Raw genomic sequence first — 13,419 nt, forward strand, 5'->3', positions numbered from 1 at the left:
CTCACCAACACCCCAGCGCCTTTTCTGACTCCTCTAAAGAGTGGTGAGGATGTGAGCCTCTGGCTGCCAGGCTGAGGGGGTGGGTGGCCTCAGTGGGGTTGGCCCTGTGCGCCCCTGAGACAGGGAGCAGGGGAATGGCACCCACGTGGATAGGTTACCCCATGTCAGAAGGACGTGATTACTGCCTATGCCACACACGCGACCCTTACCAGTAAAAGTAATGTTTATTTAAACAGAGTGTTCGAAAGGATAACTGATGAGTAGTGGTCACAATTCCTCTTTGGGGGGCATTCTAAAACAAAGCTTTACACGACTTATGGAAATTATATTCCGTTGAAACGACAAATGGTTTCAACCATGACACAGAGCTTTTTAAAACCAAGATTGGCCCAAGTCACAGAGCCACTAATCAGTGGAACCGTTTTAAAGCAGGCTTTTAAAATATTGAATTCTAAAATAAACTTTCTGAATATTTCATGCCAAAGTCTCTGAAGTCTTTAATGGTCCTGGATGGAGCGATGATAATTTTTCATTCTTTTGAAGTAGAGAAAACCCCCACTTCTCTGCCCCAGGGCAAAACCATGTTGCAGTGTGTTAGTATAAAATGACTGCAGACTGTGGAGGCCATTATTCTTGTTACTTCTTTTGGTAAAATATACATGACAATTTCATGCTATTCAGGACCAAAAGCAGACTGTCAGATCTCTTCTAAGGGATTAGAAGTAATCAGTATCACATGTTACTGACTACAGAACAGAAACCATCACTTGTATTAAATTAGATCATTGAAGATTCTTAATATTGCCTAAGTATTTTTTTTCCCCAGGAACTGGATTAGATAAACGGCCTTTTTTCTTTCCGCTCTGAACTGGTATGGTTGAATTCTACTGCTCAGAGGGTGAGTTAAGTGGATAACGGAGGAAAGTAATGTTTAGAATAAATGGCTTCTGATAATATTTTTTGGTGTGTTTATTCACTTATCGAGACGCTGCATGCTTGTAGAAAAAGGGAATCCCTTTGCCTGATTTTCTCAGCAAATGGCCTTCACTGAAATAGCATTCACTTCTTTTTATTTTTTTGCTGTCGTTGCCAAAGCTTCCCATCCTAAAATGGGCACAGCATAGCCGAGAGGTGCTAAAATGGAAAGGTTTATTCATAAGGTGTGGAGTGGCATTTTATTTATGTAATGAATGGAGGAACATTATGTTTATATTTAGAAGGAGAACATGGTAAAATACTTTCTGCCTTCCAACTTTTCTTCCTCATCGCACATTTATATGAGCAGATCTGGTTGCTTCGGGGAGTGAGAAGAGGAAATTCGCATTTGAGCTATCATTTTAAAAGCTAAAATATACTGTGGTGCGTCGCAGACAGAGTGATTGCGGAGCAGGAAGGCACCCACACTCAGGCACGGTGCGAAGAAGAGCAGATGTGGCTGGCGGGTGGAATCGGTGGTGTGGGGAGGAGGTGGAGATAACGGTGCTGGGTAGGAAAGTTTTATTGCTTCCGTTTACAGCATTCAGCCCTAAAAGGAGTGTATTTGGGTTATGAAATGAGAGTGTGTATTCAGCAGGAAAACAGCCCGCCACCCCTCACCCCGACCAGAAGGAAACTCTACGATGGCCAGAACTTTCCCTCGGTCGCGCCCCGAGTCCCCACCTCTTAGTGCAGAGCAGGCAATGAATGGATCTGTGGGACGAATGAATCGGGGGAAACAGTGGACAACGTGCCGGAATACCTATTGCCCTCCAGGAGGTACTGGGGGATTAAAGAAAGAGTATATCACTACTGTCTTATGCAGTCTGATCACCGGCCAGAGAAAGAATACACACCGACGAGGCCCCTAGGAACCATCACTCAGGGACCGAAAAGCAATGGCAGTTATGGTCTATGCCCAACCGCATTATACAAACACAGACGCGGCACAAGAGAGACAAAGGCAGGGGTGAGCTCTGGGGAATGAGGCTGCAGAGGACGGCACCGGACGGACGGACGGAAGGGACCCCATTGAGTGGCAGGCTGAACGGGTTAGGGATAAAGAGCAGAAAATTGAACGCCAAGGCAGAACAGAGAGAGTCCTACCTACAGGTGAAACCTGAGCACTTCAATCCAGGTACCTGGCTGCTCTCACCAGACCTGTGGATATAGGTAAGGTGGCCCTTGAACAATGCTGGTGTTAGGGCCTGACTCCCCCATAGACAGTCAAAAATCTTGCATGTAACCTGACTCCCCCCAAACTAACTACTAATACCCTCCTACTGACCGGAACATAAACAGTCAATTAACACGATTCTGTATGTTATATGTATTACATACGGTGCCCTTAGAATAAGCAAGAGAAGAGAAAATGGTATTATGAAAATCACAAGAAAGAGAAATTACATTTGCAGTATTTATTGAAAATAATCCATGTATAAGTGGACTCCTGCAGTTTCAAGTGTCAATTGTAGATATATAAACAAGCTTATATTTCAGAACTAGCTTTTCAAAGGAGTTAACAAAGCTTATATAGATGTGTAAGAGAAATATAAATTGTTATTGATAATAACTGCTTTTAGAAATGTAGAACCAATTAAATAAAAGACTTTCTGGTTTGCTTGGGGTTTTTTTGTTTGTTTGTTTTTTAAAAATATATTTTTATTGGTTTCAGAGAGGAAGGGAGAGGGAGGGAGGGAGAGAGAGAGAGAGAGAGAGAGAAAGAGAAATAGAAACATCAATGATGAGAGAGAACCATTGACCGGCTGCCTCCTGCACGCCCCCTACTGGGGATCGAGCCCACAACCTGGGCATGTGCCCTTGACTGGAATCAAACCCAGGACCCTTCAGTCCACAGGCTGACGCTCTACCTACTGAGCCAAACCAGCCAGGGCTGGTTTGCTTGTTTTTTGAGATGCAAAAGGAAGATCCAAAATTGATTTTGGAAGTAGTCATTCAAGAGAGCTGAACTGGCCCTAACCGGTTTGGGTCAGTGGATGGAGCGTCTGCCTGTGGACTGAAGGGTCCCAGGTTCGATTCTGGTCAAGGGCATGTACCTTGGTTGTGGGCACATTCCCAGTAGGGAGTGTGCAGGAGGTAGCTGATCGATGTTTCTCTCTCATCAGTGTTTCTGACTCTCTATCCCTCTCCTTTCCTCTCTGTAAAAAATCAATAAAATATATTTTAAAAAAGAGAGGGCTGAACTGCTCTGTAATCAGTACAGACCTCCTAGGACCATCTGGGAGGAAGGAGATGACAAGCAAAATAAGAGAGGGTGCAGAAAGAGGGGGCTACCAAGAGAAATGTAAGGGGGCTGGGATCCTGTACAGGTAGAACTGGCCCAAGAAAAAATCCCCAGTGGTGCAATGATCAGAAGTCCTTGAGTTGCCTGCAGTTGTATTACTTCGCCTCTCCCTGTCTTCGCCGAGGGGTGCAACAGGCACACACTCTAAGGGGGGATGGTGTGTTGGGGGTGTCTATGTTGAGTTAGGCAATGAGTTTAGTCTGAGTGGGTACAGGAGAGTGCAAGAGAAGCCAGTAAGATCTTCTATCAATTGAATGAATTAAGAGAGATAAGAACTTAGAGCCAAAAGCTGTCCAGAACTTTGCAAAAAAAAAATCGTGGGAGATGCTTTAAAATCCCACAGAACATGGAATGGGGGTTCCTGGCAATTCTATCAAGCCTTGGAGGTGTAGGAAGGCCTCGGATGACCCTGGAATTCATGGAGAATTTCAGGCAGGAGTAGACTTGGTCTATGCAGCTGAGTTCTGACAGTTTTCATATCTGTTAAAATACATTTTCTGACTCATCACAGAAGTGGTTATAATTACTTTCATCAGCATGAGCCTTCGCATTTGCCTCTTTTACATCCTGATTTGTTAGCCAAGATTTTGTTCTGTCCCTTTTTGTGATGCTGTGAGAACTCCAGCAGCCCAGACTAGATGGGCCCCGGTGACCCGGGAGCTGAATGGTCCCTCCTGAAGGAGCCAGGGTTTCACACTGAGAATCTTTAAGTGAAGCCATAATGTTGCTCTAATACACTCTGAAGAGAGACATAAGTTGTTGCTTTTTTAATTTAAAAAATATGTAAATAGTGAATGTTTCTCACAAGTACTAAATGTTTTCTTTTGTACAAAAATATTTACATCATAACATTTCTTGTAATGTTCTGAAAGTAGTTATTTCTTTGAAAATATTTTTTGCTGTAAAATAAGTTGAGAGAGTACCCCATGGCCAGCTCTCCAAAGCCAGATTTCACACTAGAATAATTGTTTTTGGCCAAGTTACTTTAAAGAAAGAAAAAAAAAAAGGAACAAGGAAATGGTTGAATTTCATTACATTGAAACAATAAAATACTTTCTATTAAAATGATATAAAGACTATAAAAGGGACATTTTTCAGTGGAAACAAGAATACAAACTAGCACATATATTACAAATGCAATGTCATACACATCTATATTTATTTGGGTAAAAGTTGAAAGTTATATGCTCAACAGAAACTTTGTCTTATGAGTAATCTGCCTTAAAATATTCTTTAACATCGATCTATTTTTCAACTAAAGGAATATTTTCTTTCTCTTTAGTCTGAATTTTCTAAACAAGTGACCTTATTTCTCAAGGATAGATCCTCAGTAGCCAGATCAGGGTTTTACAACCTCAGCTATGTTTTGGGCTGGATAACTCCTCGTTGGAGGGCTGTCCCGTGCATGGAGGATGTTTAGTGGTGTCCCTGGTTTCTACCCACTAGATGCCGGTAGCCCTCTCCTCTCCAGTTGTGACTGTCAGAATTGTCTCTAGATATTGCCAAGTGTCCCCTGGGGGACAAAATCATTCCGGGTTGAAAACCACTGAGGTAGGCCCTGGCCGGGTAGCTCAGTTGGTTAGAGTGTCTTCCCCATGTGCCAAGGTTGTGGGTTTGATCCTTGCTCAAGGCACATACAAGAATCAACCAATGAATGCATAAATAAGTGGAACAACAAATCAATGTTTCTCTCCCCGCCCCGCCCCCCCCAAATCAATAACTTAAAAAACAAAAAAGAAAGCTACTGAGCTAGAGGAATCAAAATTGGAGGCAATTCTTTGGAACATTCCAGCTACATCTGCACTTACTATAATTGCTTTAAAGATTTTTTTTTTGACAAGTGATTTTGGGGGCAGCTGAGGCATATGTTTCTTGGATGGATTATGCAGAGAACTGCCGCACCATCCCTAGATTCTGAACTAAGCCCAGAGAAGACCCCACTCAGAGGCCAGCTCCTGGTGGCGGCGCCAGAGCCGGTGACAGGCGCATGGACCTGTGCTCCCAGCGAAGACCCCGACAGGCAGCAAGTACTGAGTCCTTGTGACAGTCACGCGGGGCTTTGAAAGCTGATGCCTATGGATTCACCTAAAACATCCATGAGAAACGTAATGTGGAGGCAAAGATTTCTATGAGCAACGTTTTCTTAGTGGAATTTCTAGGGTGCAGCAAAGGGAGAGAGACTCTCCTTCGCTTTGATTCTTTACGGAATAATTTAAACTCAAGTCAAAACTGCCATTACATAGGGACAGAGCTGTCACACTGACTGGAAAGTGAGAGTAGACATCACCCTCTACGCAGGAAGCCCTGCTGGGCCTGAGAGGACCCGCCAGTTGCAGATGCCATGATAATGATGACTGCTTCTCCAGAGAGCAGCCTGCTCTCCAGGGACCCGCTGCTGCCTCCCACCGGCATCCTTGCCTTTTTGTTGATGAGAGTTCTGCAGGCTCTACTCAATTCGGTTCATTAATTTTACCTTTCTAAAGACACGTGTTAGGAAGAGCCACTGAGACACGCAGGAAAGACAAGGAGACGTGTAGGTGATTACCGTCTTGTCTGGGCCCCTATGTTCCAAGTGCGTCTGACTCCCTTGGTGCCCCACCTGTCACACTGCCGGAGTCCCTCCCCCAGCTGCCCTCTGCACCAAGGGCCCCTTGCTGGTGGCCTGGGGCTGCTCTAACACCTGGGGTGGCCCTCACACAGAGCGGAGAGCTCTCTGGAAGTATGAAAAAAGAAGGACTTAGTCCTGTAGGCAGCCCTTGACCACGGAGGGAACAGGTGCCAATGGGTGAATGCTCTGTGCTTCTGTCCCTCGGGCAGACACCGCGGCGGTCCTTCTCTTGGCTCTCAACTCCGGTGAGATTCAGCTCCCGTCGCTCACAGAGGGACCCAACTGGGTACCAAACCCTTGAGTTGGCTTCCCGTCATCCTCTGTTCCACTGCTGCTCACGGAGTTATCTCCCAAACCACCTGCACGCAGCCCTCATCTACCGCTCTGCTTTCAGGGGGAGCCCAGGCTGAAATGCGGTGGAGAGCTTATCTGAGAGGTGACGTTCCTCATGGGGCATTGTGTTTTTATTCTTACAAATATTTTATTAATTTCAGAGAGAGAGGAAGGGAGAGGGAGAGAGGAACATTGATGAGAGAGAGAAACATCGATTGGCCATCTCCTGCACAGCCCCCACCGGGAACCAAGCCCGCAATCCGGGCATATGCCCTGACCAGGAATTGAACCTGCGACCTCTCAGTGCACCAGACGACACTCAGCCAACTGAGCCACACCCGCCAGGGCTCATGGGGCATGTTAAACTGCCATCGGCCATAGCAGGTCACATGCTCAGATTCTCATGGGGGGGTGGGGGGGATCTACTTGAAACGATCTTTTCTCTGATCCAGAATGTTCCTCTATTTGGAAAATGATTTCAAGAGCAAACGACACATTGCCTTGAGGAAGAGCTCCGAGTTTGAAGTTCCAGGCAACTGGAATGTCAGAGTTAAACCAGGAAAAGATAGCAGCCATCTTCTCTTCTCCAATACACGTCTGAATAACATTTAGTCTGTTAACAATACATAGTGTTACTAGTGGCCCGGTGCATGAAATTCGTGCGGGGGGGGGGGGGGGTCTCCCTTAGCCCGGCCTACACCCTCTCCAATCTTGGACCCCTAGGGGGATATCCGACTAAACCAGCAGTCGGACATCCCTCTCTCAATCTGGGACCACTGTCTCCTAACTGCTCACCTACCTGATCGCCCCTAACCACTCTGCATGCTGGCCTGCTCACCCCCAACTGGCCCCCCACCAGCCTTCTCACCCCCAACTACCCCCCCCCCTTGCTGGCCTGATCACCCCCAACTGCCCCCCAGCCTGCTTGCCTCCACTGCCCCCCTGCTGGCCTGCTCGCCCCCAACTGCCCTCCCTTCCTGGCCTGATCGCTCCTAACCACCTCTGCCTCAGCCCCACCACCATGGCTTTGTCCAGAAGGACATCCGGAAGGTCTCCCGGAAGGTCTCTAATTAGCATATTACCCTTTTATTAGTATAGATTAGACTTTAAGTTTTCCTTCAGCATGAGGACATCATATTCCTGAGAGAGTTTTTTCCTTTTTTGGATGCACAAGTACAGCCACAGACTGGCCATGAGCAGGTGGTGGCTTGGCCATTTAGGATGAGCTGGGAAGGATAACACGATGACCAGACCCTGAGCAGAGAATGACACAAGCCAAGCAAAACTCTGGCCTCGTTAGGACCTGGCTCAGCTGCTAGACGACAGTGGACATTGTTGGTTACTTCCCCAGCACCCACCCCAGCCCCTCTGTGCCAGGCAGCAGCTGTGTGACTAGTGTGGCTGGATCCCCACCCCAAGCTCCAGAAGTGGGATCTGACTGGCCTATGCCAGTCATTATAATCCCACCCTGCTTAGCATAGTGATGGTTCAAGGATTAATGGATTGGCTTAAACCAATCAGTACATGGCATCCTCTCCTGGCACCAACTGGGAAAGAGTTGGTCCAACCATAACGAAGCCCAGGAATTTTGTTTGAGTTGAGAAAGCTCTCCCAGTGGGATGCGGAAGTGAGGTCTGGTACTACAACAGCCCTTTTCCTACCATAAGGATGCAACCTCCGCAAGTTCTCTGATCCAATGGTGCACTGACCCAAACATTCACGCACATGTTTTTAAGTGTCGATTATGAGCCCGAGAATGGAAGTCATCCACAGTGAGGGGAAGAGTCGGAGGAATTGCAGAGTGAGCTAGAGCCTAATTGAACCGTGCCTGACGCTGGAGCTCCCAGGGTTGTTAAGGCTGTTTGAGATGGATTTCCTGCTACTTGCAAATAAGTGTCCTGGTATACCAGGTGTCCCACCTGAAATCACTTAACCTTTCACATTTGCAACTTGGTAGACATAGAACAGACACTCGAAACCCATAATATTTTTTAAATGATTATTCCATTTTGGAAAGAACTCTAAAATAAGTCCGTTTTCTCTTTAGGTGCTATCACATGATTCTGGATTATTCTCCATAGTTCTGCATTCTAAGGAAGTCATTTTTTTTTCCTGTCTCCAAGAAAAATCTCTGTTCACAGTGCCTTAACTGTGATTATGTGCTAAAAGAGGCTATTGATGGGACCAATATGGCTTTTTCCCTAAAGAGTGACAAGACAGATTCTCTAGTCCAAAAAAAAAAAAAGGGAAAAGGAAAAAAAATGGACGTAAAATGCAGTCACAGCTGGCAAAAGTGATTATCCATAAATAATGACTCACTTTTTCCTATTTACTAGGTTTTAAAAATGAGGAGTCTTATTTACAGCGAGAAATATTTTAAGAGCAGGAAAGAATGTTATCTCCCTGCATCTGACTACGGAGGACTTGTGGGCATGTGGGTAAATGCAATCAACAGGGAGCCCAGAGGCTCATTTCCGGCAAAGGGTTCCCGAGTCCTCCTCCATCAAGTGTTTTAGCAGAGCCGCTAATAAACAGTGACACGAACTCTTTTCTCCGCTTGCCTCTCGAAGAGAAAGCGGGATGTTGGAAAATAGCAGAGATCGGGCAGCTCTAAAGATCAAGAACAAAAAGCCGGAGTGGACATCTTTGAACTGGTCATAAAAAGCCTGGTTTCTGTGTCCTGGGGTGCTGAGAGCTCCCATTCTCCCCCCACGCCAAATCTGAAAAATACGAATACTCTGAATATGGCGGGGAGGCGGTGGGCCCACCAGAAACGGCCGGGGCGTGCGCTGTCTCTCAGCCAGGCTGCTGGCGAGCCGAGCCGTGTGACCCTGGGCAAGTCGCTTAGCTGCTGTGCGTCTCCAGCTCCTCACTTGTCGAGTTGAATGACTGGGTTATGAATACTAAGCATGGACACAGCTCTACGTTTCCATGGCTCTAGGCTGGGTGTTATGAGACAACGGGCGACTTTGTACACAGAAAATGTTAAAAAGCACTGCAACTCCTGCGAGCCATGGGTAGCCTTTAAAAAGGAGTTAGAGCCTTTCAACTGGTGGACAGTTGTAAAGAGCCATACACATAGATAAATGTAAATGTGGGGGGAGGAAAAACCCATCCTACCTTCCATGGTGCGAAGTATGAATGGAGATAAAGCCCCTTCTAGTTCAAATACATAATCACTTCAGTGGAGACATCTAGTACCATCTTGAACTTGATTATGAGATAAAAGAAATGGGACCGAGATGGCAATCATTTAATCTCTTAAGAACAGCTATTCTGAAAAGCTTTTCACTCCAGGCTCAATAGACTTCTGGCAGGTTATGATCCGGCCAGAGAGAAAGCATAATAATGAGGAAAATGATGTTTTCAGTAACACACGCTTTTACAGTACAAGCCCTTCCACAGAGGAGGCAATGAGAGGGACTCTGACCACTTTAACAGATGGCGTAACGGCTCCGAGCGCAGGCTCTGAGCACAGACACGGCCTCCCCGAGAGCAACAAGTTCCCATCTCCGGCTGCGGGTGTAGGAATGAGCCGAGCGTTCAAGGGTAATGTAGGAAAGATGACCTCCTTCCAGACAAGAGAACTGGGTAGCCGTGGGTTCAGAGGCTTGGGGAGATGAGAGAATAAGGCTTAATGAGCTTCATTCTGCTAATGCAACCAATAGAGCTGAAGTGGACATAGGAACTACAAACATCAAGCCGTTTATCCAGGCCCCGCTAATGGCATTGTTAGCCACCGTTTGCTGGGAAGCCTGCTATTTTAAAAGCACATTTCCTCGGAGTCAGAAGACTCCAATTGCCCAATAGTGCTTATTTTCTCTCATAGTATAATATTTTCCAAGTGGAATATGTTTTTAATATGATACAGGAGTTATAGGATTTTTGTTTGCTTATTTTTTCCTTTTTAAAGGAAATGTGGTCAAGTGAACCTAAAGTTTACCTGAAAAAAAAAAAAAAGTCAGAAGATTTTTCAAAAAACAGTAATATCAAAACAAAATATGATGCCTGGCCGATTAAAATAGCGTGATTAGGACCCAGGAGTCAGTGCGTGGGAACAGCACCCAAAGCATGTAAACACATAGGAGCCCAGCAAAGGTTCAAGGGAGCGTTTCCAATTGGTGGGGATGAGGCAGGTTGGTAAGAAAAGGAGCTGGGGTCGCCGGCTATCCGTTTTGGAGGTGGGTGGAGTTTGATTCCATGGCAGAGCCTGCTATGTGTTCAACAAACTGACTCCTTCTCTTCCCGAGGGCATAGCTAAGCCCCACAGCTAAGACTCCCTTGCAATTAGACTCAACTAGCAATGGCATGACCATCAACATAGTAACAGCCGGCGTGGCTCAGTGGACTAAGCATCCTCCCATGCACCAAGAGGTCACCAGTTCTATTCCAGGTCAGGGCCCATGTCTGGGTTTCGGCCTCGATCCCCAGTAGGGGGTGTGCAGGAGGCAGCTGATCGATATTTCTATCTCTCTCTTCCTCTCTCGCTAAAACCAATAAAAGCATATTTAAAAAAAGAAAAGAAAATAGAAACAAAGAATATCCACTGCTCCGTCTAATTAAGAGCTCTCCCAGTTCAAAGGGGTGTGCAGGACCTGACAGTCACCCGGGGCTGTGCCATGGCCGAGCCCTGAGAGGCACTTGCGTAGTGCGCAGCAGAGCCTCGCTGGGACCCCAGGGATTTCCTCCAGACGTGAAAACTCTATCAGGTCACGTTCTTCATTTGAGGAGGATGCAGAAATTTACAAAAATTAAGAATTTTTCTTTCACTGTTTACACTCTAGTTTTAAATAAAACACTTGGGAAGACAAGATTTTTACATCCCAGCCCATTTCTCATTGATGTGCATCAGTGAGCCAATAGAAACTCTGGCCTTAGTTCAGCATAATTATTATAAATTATTTATGTTTTCATTTACAACATGCTCCCAGCATTTAAAACCTCAGGTCTGTGGACAATGATAAACAACATAAAGAAATGAATATTTCATAACGAAACAATTCCCTCAGATGATCAGAAGCACTCTATTAATAAAAGCCCACCTATCGTCGCAAAGTCACACCAGACGGGATGACCACGGGGGCTTGGAATAGGAGAATTTCAGTGGAAAGAAATGAAGGTTCAGAGGGCACATGACAAGTGTTTGGAAAATTATGAAATGCACAGAGAATGTCAACATGGCCAAAATAATCAAATCAAAATAATTCAAATCCTAGGCTAAGGCCAAGGGGCTCTAAGTACAAGTTGAGAGTGGATGTTTTAGGACTGAAACCCTAAAATGGGACTTGCTTTCTATTCCTGAAATAATAATTCTCAGGGTTGATAATAGGGGTGGGGAAGAAAGGGGATGTAACCCCCCTAAATGAGGTCTGACAAACTGCATATGACACCCCCTTGCCCCAACCCTGACAGGCCCAGCACTGAGAATTATTCTTAAAAAAAAAAAAAAAAAAGTTCTTACTGATTAGAGCAGTGGTTCTCAACCTGTGGGTCGCCAACCTGTGGGTCGTGACCCCTTTGGGGGTCGAACGACCCTTTCACAGGGGTCACCTAAGACCATATTGTTTTTGTGATTAATCACTACGCTTTAATTATGTTCAATTTGTAACAATGAAAATACATCCTGCATATCAGATATTTACATTACGATTCATAACAGTAGCAAAATTACAGTTATGAAGTAGCAACAAAAATAATTTTATGGTTGGGGGTCACCACAACATGAGGAACTGTATTAAAGGGTCGCGGCATTAGGAAGGTTGAGAACCACTGGAGTAGAAAGACAGGAAGGGAGAGGGAAAGAGAGAAACACTGATGGGCTGCCTCCCGCATGCCCCCTGCTGGGGATCGAGCCCACAATCTGGGCATGTGCCCTGACCAGGGATCCAACCGGGGACCTTTTGGTACATGGGTTGATGCTTAACCATTGAGCCACACCTGCTGGGAGAGAATTATTCTTAAAGTGGGGGCCCCACTGTGCCGTAGCTGGCATGGCATTTGCCTTAGTGGGTGGTTGGGGGGTGGGGAGAAGAATCCTCAGAGGTTTCAGGCTGAAAACAAAAACTGGCCATGAGGGGCTTCAGTAAGGTGCAAAACACTAGAGGACATCAGAGGGGTGGGGGTCGGGGGCTCTTCCTAGCCTTGGGGAGAAACTCTCGCAGAAATGGCCACACTAATACCAATTTCAGGGATTCAGATGACTGGCCCCATCCAGCGTGACATTTTCTGCCGATTATCTAGTCCCTCGTGCCTGCAGCCAGGGCCACATCATTGATTACCCTGCGCCTCAGCCACTAAAAAAGACCTGGATCATCATTAAAGACATTAAGTGTTGATCTGTGCTGGCTAAGTGAGTTAAAAGGTTCGTGCCCCTCTAGTAACAACTCCAAGAGGCTATTTCAGGATATTTATTAAACAAGTTAAGTATTTACATTATGCCCGAGCACAGAGGCACAGCCATTGAGGGCATCAGTAGGAGGAGATGAAACCAAGGGAATTTATGTTGGGAGAACTCGGCTTTTTCAGGTTGCCAGGAGCGGGTGCTGCGGACCCAACACATGCTTGGGAATGAGTCTGAGGTGGGTGGGCAGGCACCCGTGGTGTCCTAACCATCACCTCCACAAATCTTTATTTATTTTATTAAAGGTGCAGAAATGACTCGCTTCTGCTTTTATTGAGCTTTAAGCCACCTTGGCTAGTACATATGAGGAAGGTGCTAATTTTCCAGCAACTAAAATCTTTTTAATGGAGTTGAACTAAGGCAACCAGGAAAAGTCCCTCCCGCCCCCAGGCGTTTCCTCTCAGCATGTACAGTCTATGTCTTGTAAACCAGCGATTAAGGAGTGGAGATATGACTTAGGAAATCTCCTACAAAGCCTGAAAACTAAAGAAAATGGGTCTATTACTCCTATAATCCTCCCCCACAATTAAAATTTCAATGCAATAATAATGATGGATCCAATCCCAACAAAGCATTTTCTTTAGCCTGTGATACCCACTATGGCAAAGGAACCATGTTTTCTCATTTACAGCAGCAGTCCATGAACACTGCACCGTCTGTGTGATGATGATCATCAGTGTCCTCCCGCCTCGACTGTAAACTTGCAGTGAAGAGAGACCATACACACCTTGCGCACCATGCCTTTCTTTGCACTTGACACAGTGCCCACCACACGCTGGCATTCAAGAAACATATGTG

The 13,419-nt window shown here is 45.9% G+C and overlaps 1 protein-coding gene across 2 annotated transcripts in view; it reads right to left on the bottom strand.

Moving 5' to 3' along the window:
- Window positions 1-13,419, bottom strand: part of EFCAB11 (EF-hand calcium binding domain 11) — a 143,765-nt gene that overhangs the window by 12,380 nt on the left and 117,966 nt on the right. The gene's annotated exons all lie outside the window — the stretch shown is intronic.

Source organism: Myotis myotis, unplaced genomic scaffold (genome assembly GCF_014108235.1).
Source record: "Myotis myotis isolate mMyoMyo1 unplaced genomic scaffold, mMyoMyo1.p scaffold_m19_p_1, whole genome shotgun sequence".
Classification (NCBI taxonomy): Eukaryota; Metazoa; Chordata; class Mammalia; order Chiroptera; family Vespertilionidae; genus Myotis; species Myotis myotis.